Here is a 10,695-nt window from a genome sequence, read left to right on the forward strand (position 1 = left end):
GCTTTTGCCCCTAGAAGACCCTGAACGAAGTAAAAATAGAACATTAATTAAATTAACTCCAAAGCTATATTACATCTCAAGGTGAGAATTCATTCACTATTTTATCCTCGATTTACAATTAAGTCCAGCCACATTATTCACTATAGCTTACAAAGATTACATAATGAGCTTCAAAAATAGCATTAAACACTCTAAATAATACAGCATAATAAAAATGCCTTAATTTGAACTGTATGAAACCAACGCCAACCATTACACTCTAAGGGAGAAATGAATGTTCCAATTTAAATTTCTATTTTAATGCCCAAAGGCAGTAAATTCTAAAATTCTTCCTTTCCCAATTTTTTTTTCATTTCAGCCGTACAGATCTCATAAAGTTATCTGTACAGGTGTGTGTGTGTGTGGGGGGTCCCTCAGCAGCTTCAGCCTGACTGTTTTCCTTTTGATTGGATGTAGTTCCTTCAAAAGCCCACAGGGTCAATAGGACATAAGATTATTATAGTATCAGCCTCACATGCAAAAATTAGAAAGCACACTAATCCCCAGCTACTAGAGCAGATATCCAAAGCAAATTTATGTCCTCAGGACTTAATACAATAGGTAATATGACCCACGTTGCTGTTATCAAATATCTCAGCAGAAACTTAGTGGCAACAAGAGGAAGAAAAGTAGAGAAAACAGGGAAGACAAGAGAGTATCTTTTTGGTGTCAGCCCCCGCAGGATGTCAGTCTGTGCTGGTAGTCTGGACTCCATGACCTGTGAACTTAAACTAATTGGGTTAATTGTACTGTTGGGAGTCTCAGTCATGAAGTTGAGGTAGTCCAAGTCCTGTTATTGCTAAATGGGGCACATATTAGAAGCCCAGTGAGAAAGCACTGTCTTTGGCCAAGTGCTTCTCTATAAAATCTTGTGTATCTTCAAACTTGCTTTCTTAGGCTTAGTTTAACCTTCACTAATGCCTTTAATAATGGAGCATACGTGGACCTTTTTATTACCTATTTTTCTGCTGCAGTGGGGCTCACTTTTTTCTGCACATAACTTTCATAGGGCCAGCCAAGAAATGGTGTAAAGTTAAAAATAAAAAAAAAAAAAAACCTAACAAATAACTATTATATTTCTATCTAACAATGCTAGCATTTAAAACATCAATAAGTGTATTGATCACTAAACACTGATTCTAATCTATGCTAAGATACCATGAAAGAGTAAAGCCCATTTTCAGCCTTTCTTACTTTTAGCAAGTGCCTTGCCCACTTCTTGGAAGCCCCCTAAGAATCATATCTAAAACCTAATCTAAAATTTTTCAGATTCTCTTTCTTTTAAAAAAAAGACTTATTTACTTATTCATTCATTCATCAATTCATTCATTCAGTTAACAGAGAGAGAGAAAGAGAGAGAGAGAGAACACAGGCAGGAGGAGTGGGAAAGGGAGAAGCAGGCTTCCTGCTGAGCAGGGAGCCCAACAGGGGGCTTGATCCCAGGACCCTGAGATCATGACCTGTGCTGAAGGCAGACACTTAACTGACTGAGCCACCCAGTTGCCCCTCAGATTCTCCCTTGAGATAAGAAATAAATCTGTATCTTAGTCTGATTCCAGATTTTTGTTCTTTCATTTTGAGATCCTAGACAGAACTGTCAATCCTTGTTATACCCAGTATTCACCATATAACTAGAATAGAGGTTGGCTTAATCCTCCAATGAGCTGGCAGAGACCATTTATGGTAAAGCTGGCCTGCACAGCCTGCATCTGTTAAAACCCACTCCCTGTATGCAGGCATCAGTCAGAGTTACTGCAGACAACAGAGACCGTAATGCCATGGATGGCCAACTTTTATTTGTCCACTTGGAGGTTTATTTCCAAATGCTTGCCTTCCTCACAATTTGCTAGATTTCTCAGCCTATGCTTATATACTAAAATGCAAAGTAATTACCCTCTTGATTTTGAACCAAGTTGAACAATAGTGAAAGAATCATAAAGAGAGCAAAATATTAGCCTTACTTTAATTCAAATGGGAACGGAGACTAAAATGGGCTTCCCACTCCTCCCCAAGTTAGACTTTTGAGGTCATCTGGGAGATAGTTGAGGTTGCAAAGAGACTCACCCAGATAGTCATATTGAATATCTCAGGAAGCTTCACACTTCAAGGAGTGCAGAGAGTTCAAGTGCCCAAAAGAATGAGGTGAGAGGTGTTCAGCTACCTTTAATCTATTATCACCACCCAAAATGAAAATAAGGGCCACTGGATGTCATGCTTTACCCTTTTAATTATTAGACAAATCAATCATTCTCCTGTGGAGAAGAAGTAGTTAAAGGTTTGGAGAGATGGGCAAAAGGTTTCTTCAAAAAATATTTGATATGGTGAAAGTTTCTTCCTTCCACCCTCACTTTCTTCCTCCCTTCCTTGCCTCCCTCCCTTCTTCCTTCCATCCTTTATTCTTCCTTCCTTCCTTTCTTCCTTCCTTCCTTCCTTCCTCCCTTCCTTCCCCTTTCCTTTCCTTTCCTCCTTCCTTCTTTCCTTTCCTTTCCTTTTTTTGCTTTACTTCTTTCCTTTGCTTTTTTTTTCTTACCAGGCAAAAGTATGCAAAATGGAGAAGACTGTTCTTACAAATTAGAGAGCAATCAAGACCTTTTTGTATGGATTTTACAAATAGTCTCACATGTTTGGCAAATTTCAAGATAATCTCTAAGATGTTTTTACCAAATCATAGACATAGATATGGAAATCATCATCAAATTTGATGAAGTACACAGAGGGTTTTGCTTCTGCTTGATGAATGACCATGCCAGTTCTCTTAGAGTCATCAGCTTTGGCATATTCCAGCTGTTAGCCTACAAGGCTGCCTACAACTTCTGGCTCCCCCTCTGTAAGAGGAGAATCATTGGAATCTGGAAGGATGTGTGGGTCACCATGTTTATAATAATCTAAGAGCTGATACATGTATAATACAGAATCTTTCTCATAGGTAATGTAAAACCATGTGTTCATGACAGGTGCCTGAGTTACGACCATCCACTTACATTCATTTTTGGAAAGTTTCTCTGTCTCAAAAATATGTTCCAGTGCTTTGCCAATCATAATTTCTATTAAGGGTGTATCACTGATTCTCTAGGTTGCAATTCTATTTAGGAAGGGCTTCAAGTGATGACACTCTTTCATCTCTGTGAAGTTTCAATCCATAAACAGAGTCAAATCCATCATATTTTGTAAGATACAAAGAAAGATTTACAGGTACCTGATCCAGAATGGTTCCCTTCCACTGTGTTAGGGGTTCATCTCCATCTTTCCATTCATGCTGAATTCTGCCTATAATGCTTCCCTGAGGCTGGGATGTGGGCCTGTGCTTCTTGTGTGCAGCCTTTCTCTTCATCATGGTAACAGACACACTGGTATTTCCTGTGGCTGTCCTGGGCTGCTGCCCTGCAGCCTTCTTTCCAAATGGGGTTTTCACACCTGTGAGGAGCACAGTAGCAAGACAGGCAAAGAAAGAAAATTGAGAAAAAATATATTCAATGCATGACATGATGAGCTTTTCTCCTAGTTACTGCACTCCATCACCTGTGCCTAAGTTTTCCCTGAAAACTATACAGGAAAGCTGGAAATCAAAACATCCTGGCTACATGCCTGCATTAACCTTATTCCCTAGTTCTTTCTGGCTATGCTAGAGTAAGAGAGCTGTGGTTGGGGCAAAAGAAGTAGAGGGCACCCCTTCATTCTTCTTCCCATTGTCCAACACTTTCCAGGCCAAGGGACATAGACTCACCAAAGCCTCAGATTGTGGGCTTTGTGTGTCCAAATTGGGCATCTTGCTGCTGCCTCTGCTGTGGATCCTCCTGTGGCCAAGGAGTATCAGCAGGATACCAGCTTTTTGCTTGTAAGAGCTGGGAGGAGAGAATGCATAGGCAGGAGGGGCAAACAAAGAGGATACCACATTTGGCTCCCACCAAATGCTGCGGTTGCCAGGGTCTCTTCCTTCTTTCTGTAGCACAGCTTTCTGATGGGAGACAAGCCTCAATTCCTGCCAAACACCACCCTGCCCCTTCTAAGTCTCATGCTCACCACTGTCCTGGATATAGGAGTCTCTCTTTGGCACCTTGCACACCCCTTTCAAAAGTCAGAAACCCCCTACCAAAACCACCTAAGTGCTGGCTCAGCACTTCAAGGTTTCAGGGTCCCCACCCCCACCTTAGTGTCACTGCCCCATCTGCTCTACATCTTCTAGGAATTTGCATTTATTTTGCTGAGCTCTCCTAGAGTTGTTCCTTATATACAGATACCTGCCTTTTCTGCCATTTAAGGGGATCTGAGATAGGACCAGAGAAATGTACCAAGGTTCAGTCAGCCATCTTGACCCAGTCTCTAAATAGTTTTTACTAATTGGTCATTCCTAGACTCCTTGAAGAATTTCTCCCCCTTGTTTTCCTCTTTTTTCTTTTCTTTTTCACTAATTTCAAAATAATTTTATGAACGTGGGTATAGTGTAAAATTCAGGAAATTGACATGAAGAAGAAAATGATCCATTGTAAGCACACTTCCTATTGTAAATGGTTTGTAGCAAAATATCAGCACATTCCATTTTCTTTAAAAAAAGGTTTTTTTTTTTTTTAGTTTATGAACATATAATGTATTGCTTTTTTCAGGGGTACACGTCTGTGAATCTCACCATAGCACATATCCTCCCCAATGTCCATTACCCAGCCACCCTATCAGTGATCCCATCCCCCAGCAACACTCAGTTTGTCTCCTGAGATTAAGAGTCTCCTTATGGTTTGTCTCCCTCCCCAGTTGCATCTTTTTTTTTTAATATTATTTTGTATTTTTTATAAATATATAATGTATTATTAGTCCCAGGGGTACAGGTCTGTGAATCGCCAGGTTTACACACTTGACAGCACTCACCGTAGCACATACCCCCAGTCACATCTTGTTTCATTTTCCCCTCCCTTCCCCCAACCCTGCACTGTCTCCCAAATTCTTCATATCAGGGAGATCATATGAAAATTGTTTTTCTCTGATTTACTTATTTTGCTTAGCATAATAGCCTCTACTTCCATCTACATTGTTGGAAATGACAAAATTTCGTGGGTTTTTTTGTGGCTGCATAGAATTTCACTGTATATATATAGCACATCTTTATTAATTCATCTATTGAGGGACATCTAGGCTCTTCCCATAGTTCGGCTATTGTGGACATTGCTGCTATAAACATTGGGGTACATGTGCCCCTTCTGATCATTGAATTTGTATCTTTGGGGTAAATGCCCAGTAGTGCAATTGCTGGGTCCTAGGATGGCTCTCATTTTAACTTCTTGAAGAAACTACATACTGTTTTCCAGAGTGGCTGTATTAGCTTGCATTCCCACCAACAGTGTAGGAGGCGTCCCCTTTCTCTGCATCCTCTCCAACATCTGTTGTTTCCTGACTGGTTAATTTTAGCCATTCTTACTGGTGTGAGGTGGTATCTCATTGTGGTTTTGATTTGTATTTCCCTGATGCTGAGTGATGTGGAGCACTTTTTCCTGTGTCTGTTCGCCATTTGGATGTCTTTTTTGAAGAAATGTCTGTTCATGTCTTCTGCCCATTTCTTGTTTGGATTATTTGATCTTTGGGTGTTGAGTTTGATAAGTTCTTTACAGGTTTTGGATACTAGTCCTTTATCTGATATGTCCATTGCAAATATCTCTTCCCATTCTGCTGGTTGTGTTTTGGTTTTGTTGACCATTTTCTTTGCTGTGCAAAAGCTTTTGATCTTAATGAAGTCCAAATAATTCATTTTTGCCCTTGCTTCCCTTGACTTTGGCAATGTTTCTAGGGAGAAGTTGCTGCAGCTGAGGTTGAAGAGGTTGCTGCCTGTGTTCTCCTCAAGGATTTTGATGGATTCCTTTCTCACACTGAAGTCTTTCATCCACTTTGTGTCTATTTTTGTGTGTGGTGTAAGGAAATAGTCCAGTTTCATTCTTCTGCTTGTGGCTGTTCAACTTTCTCAACACCATTTTTTGAAGAGATTGTCTTTTATCAATTGGAAATTCTTTCCTGCTTTGTTGAAGATTAGTTGACCATAGAGTTGAAGTTCCATTTCTGGGCACTCTCTTCTGTTCCATTGATCTCTGTGTCAGTTTTTGTTCCAGTACCATACTCTCTTGGTGATTACAGCTTTGTAATCTAGCTTGAAGTCTAGATCTAGGTGGAATTGTGATGCCACCAATTTTGGCTTTGTTTTTCAACATTTCTCTAGCTATTTGAGGTCTTTTCTGCTTCCATATAAATTTTAGGATTATTTGTTCCATTTCTTTGAATAAAATTGATGGTATTTAATAGGGATTGCATTAAATGTGTAGATTGCTTTAGGTAGCATAGACATTTTCACAATACTTGTTCTTCCAATCCACGAGCACGGAACACTTTTTTCTATTTCTTCCTGTCTTCCTCAATTTCTTTCATGAGTACTTTATAGTTTTCTTAGTACAGGTCCTTTGCCTCTTTGGTTAGGTTTATTCCTAGGTATCTCATGATTTTGGGTGCATTTGTAAATGGGATTGACTCCTTAATTTCTCTTTCTTCTGTCTTGTTATTGGTGTATAGAAATGCAACTGATTTCTGTGCATTGATTTTATATCATGACACTTTACTGAATTCCTCTATCAGTTGTAGCAATTTTGGGGTGGAGTCTTTTGGGTTTTCTTTTGGGTTTTCATCTGCAAAGTGTGAGATTTTGACTTCTTTGCTGATTTGGATGCCTTTTATTTCTCTTCGTTGTCTTATTGCTGAGGCTAGGACTTCTAGTACTATGTTGAATAGCACTGGTGATAGTGGAGAGCTCTGCCATGTTCCTGACCTTAGGGGAAAAGCTTTCAGTTTTTCTCCTTTCTCTTGAGAATGATATTCGTTGTGGGTTTTTCATATATGGCTTTGATGATATTGAGATATATACCCTCTATCCTTACATATTGAAGAGTTTTGACCAAGAAAGGATGCTACATCTTGGAACACTGAAAAAATAAAATAATATTTTAAAAAAGGAAGGATGCTGTGCTATGTCTAATGCTTTTTCAGGATCTATTGAGAGTATCATATGGTCCTTGTTCAATCTTTTATTAATGTATTATATCACATTGATTGATTTGCAGATGTTGAACCAACCATGCAGCCCAGGAATAAATCTCACTTGGTCATGGTGAATAATCCTTTTAACATACTGTTCGATCTTGTGTTCGATCTTATGGTTATCCTATGGTATTCTGATTAGAATTTTTGCATCCATGTTCCTCAGGGATATTGGTCTGTAATTCTCAACTTTGATAGGTTCTTTGTCTGGTTTTGAGATCAAGGTAATGTTGGCCTCATAAAATGAGTTTGGAAGTTTTCCTTCCATTTCTACTTTTTGGAACAGTTTCAGGAGAATATGTATTAATTCTTCCTCTTTTTTGGGGGGGAGCAATATTTTTAAATTGTTTTTCATGGATGTTCTCATCTTAATTAAAAATCAAACAGGTGTAATTTAACAACAGAAAAGGATGATGATTTCAGATAATTGACATTACAAGGAGATCTTGCTGGTAACTCAAATATGCATGTCTTTATTTCATAAGGAAAAACCTCTTAAAAACCCAACACAGAAAGTCCTTCTGAAGTTTACATTTTACTCACTCATGATTTACATGAGACAGAAATAATCTCAATATGGTATTTCAAGGTAAATTTAGTGGAACATAATATTGTTAGCTTTAGGACAGATATTACCTTTAAATGTTTAGTAGAATTCCCCTGGGAAGCCATCTGGTCCTGGCTCTTTGTTGGGAGACTTTTGATGACTGCTTCAACATCCTTACTGGTTATGGGTTTGTTCAGATATTCTATTTCTTCCTCATTTAGTTTTGATAGTTTATAGGTCTCTAGGAATGTATCCATTTCTTCCAGGTTGTTAAATTCGCTGGTGTATAGTTGTTCATAATATCTTCTTATAATTGTTTGTATTTCTCTGATGTTGGTTATGATCTCTCCTCTCTCATTCATGATTTTATTAATTTGTATTCTTTCCCTTTTGTTTTGGATATGTCTGGCCAGGAGTTTATCAATCTTATTAATTCTTTCAAAGAACCAGCTTCTAGTTTCATTAATCTGTTCTAATGTTCTTTTGGTTTTTATTTAATTAATTTCTGCTCTTATCTTTATTATTTCTCTTCTCCTTCTGGGTTTGAGCTTTATTTGTTGTTCTTTCTCAAGGTGTAGGGTTAGGTTGTGTATTTGAGACCTTTCTTTATTTCTTGAGAAAGGCTTGCATTGCTTTATGAATTCCTCTCAGGATCGCCTTTGTTGTATCCCAAAGATTCTGAACCATTGTTTTTGTTTTCATTTGTTTCCATGAATTTTTAAATTCTTCTTTAATTTCCTGGTTGACCTATTCATTCTTTAGTAGGATGCTCTTTAGCCTCCATGTATTTGAGTTCTACCCAACTTTCCTCTTGTGGTTGAGTTCTAGTTTCAAAGCATGTGGTCTGAAAATATGCAGGGAATGAACCCAACTTTTGTTACCAGTTGAGACCTGATTTTTGACCTATGATGTGATGTATTCTGAAGAATGTTTCATGTGCAATAAGAAGAATGTGTATTCTGTTGCTTTGGGATGGAATGTTCTGAATATATCTGTGAAGTCCATCTTGTCCAGGGTGTCATTGAAATCCTTTATTTCCTTGTTGATCTTTTGCTTAGATGATCTGTTCATTTCAGGGGGGGGTGTTAAAGACCCTACTATTATTGTGTTATTGTTGATGTGTTTCTTTGATTTTGTTATTAATTGGTTTATATAGTTGGCTGCTCCTATGTTAGGGGTATAGATATTTACAATTGGTAGATCTTCCTTTTTTAAATTTAATTTTATTTTTTCAGTGTTCCAAGATTCATTGTTTATGCACCACACCCTGGGATCCATGGAATATGTGCCCTCCATAATACCCGCAAATAGGCTCACCCAACACCCCACACCCCTCCCCTGCAAAAACTTCAGTTTCATTCTCAGAGTCCACAGTCTCTCATGGTTTGTCTCCCCCTCTGATTTCCCCCAACTCAATTATCTTCTCCCTTGCCAATGTCCTCTGTGTTATTCCTTATGTTCCACAAGTAACTGAAACCATATTATATTTGACTTTCTCTGCTTGACTTATTTAACTCAGCATAATCTCCTCCAGTCCCGTCCATGTGGATAAAAAAGTTGGGTATTCATCCTTTCTGATGGAGGCATAATATTCCATTGTATATATGGACCATATCTTCTTTATCCATTCACCTGCTGAAGAGCACCTTGGCTCTTTCCACACTTTGGTGACAGTGGCCAACGCTGCCATGAACATTGGGGTACAGATGACCCTTCATTTCACATACCATTGGGATAAATACGCAGTAGTATGAATGCAGGGTCATAAGGTAGCTCTATTTTTAATTTCTTGAGGAATCTCCATATTATTTTCCAAAGTGGCTGCACCAACTTGCATTTCCACCAACAGTGTAAGAGGGTTCCCCTTTCTCCACATCCTCTCCAACACATGTTGTTTACTCTCTTGTTAATTTTGGCCATTCTAAGTGTTGCAAAGTGGTATCTCAATATAGTTTTGATTTGAATCTCTCTGATAGCTAATGATGATGAATATTTTTTCATTTGTCTGTTAGCCATTTTTATTTATTTTATTTTTTAATTAACATATAATGTATTATTAGCCTCAGGGGTACAGGTCTGTGAATCGCCAGGTTTACACTTCACAGCACTCACCATAGTACATACCTTCCCCAATGTCCATAATCAAACCACCCTCTCTCTGCCCCCTCCCCCCAGCAACCCTCAGTTTGTTTTGTGAGATTAAGAGTCTCTTAGGGTTTGTCTCCCTCCCAAACCCATCTTGTTTCATTTATTCCCTTCCTACCCCCAAACCCCCCACTTTACCTCTCAACTTCCTCATATCAGTGAGATTATATGTAATTGTCTTTCTCTGATTGACTTATTTCGCTAAGCATAATACCCTCTAGTTCCATCCACATCGTCAAATGGCAAAATTTCATTTCTTTTGATGGCTGCATAGTATTCCATTATATATATATATATATATATATATATATATATATATATATATTATATCTTCTGTTAGCCATTTTTATGTCCTCCTTGGAAAAGTGTCTGATCATGTCACCTGCCCTTTTATTGATGTGATTACCTGTTTTGTGTGTGTTGAGTTCTAGAATTTCTTTATAGATCTTGGATATCAGCCCTTTGTCTGTGGTAACATTTGCGAATATGTTCTCCCATTCCGTGGGTTACCCCTTTGTTTGGTTGTGTGCTTCCTTTGCTGTGCAGAAGCTTTTGATCTTGATGAACTCCCAAAAGTTCATTTTCGCTTTTGTTTCCTTTGTCTTTGGAGACATGTCTTGAAGAAGTTGCTGTGGTCGAAGTCAAAGAGTTTACTGCCTATATTCTCTTCTAGGATTTTGAATGATTCATGCCTCACTTTGAGGTCTTTTATCCATTTTGAGTTTATCTTTGTGTATGGTATAAGAGAATGGTTGAGTTTCATTCTTCTTTACATAGCTGTCCAATTTTCCCAACACCATTTATTGAGGGGACTGTCTTTTTCCCACTGGATATGTTTTCCTGCTTTGTCGAAGGTTATTTGACCACAGAGCTGTGGGTCCATATCTGGGCTCACTCCT

General features: G+C 38.4%; 1 pseudogene; it reads right to left on the reverse strand.

Moving 5' to 3' along the window:
- Window positions 1-2,685: 2,685 nt before the first annotated feature.
- Window positions 2,686-3,445, reverse strand: LOC116862112 (annotated as a pseudogene).
- Between the last annotated feature and the right edge of the window lie 7,250 nt (window positions 3,446-10,695).

This window comes from Lontra canadensis, unplaced genomic scaffold (genome assembly GCF_010015895.1).
Source record: "Lontra canadensis isolate GAN:19392208 unplaced genomic scaffold, GSC_riverotter_1.0 scaffold221, whole genome shotgun sequence".
Taxonomy (NCBI): Eukaryota; Metazoa; Chordata; class Mammalia; order Carnivora; family Mustelidae; genus Lontra; species Lontra canadensis.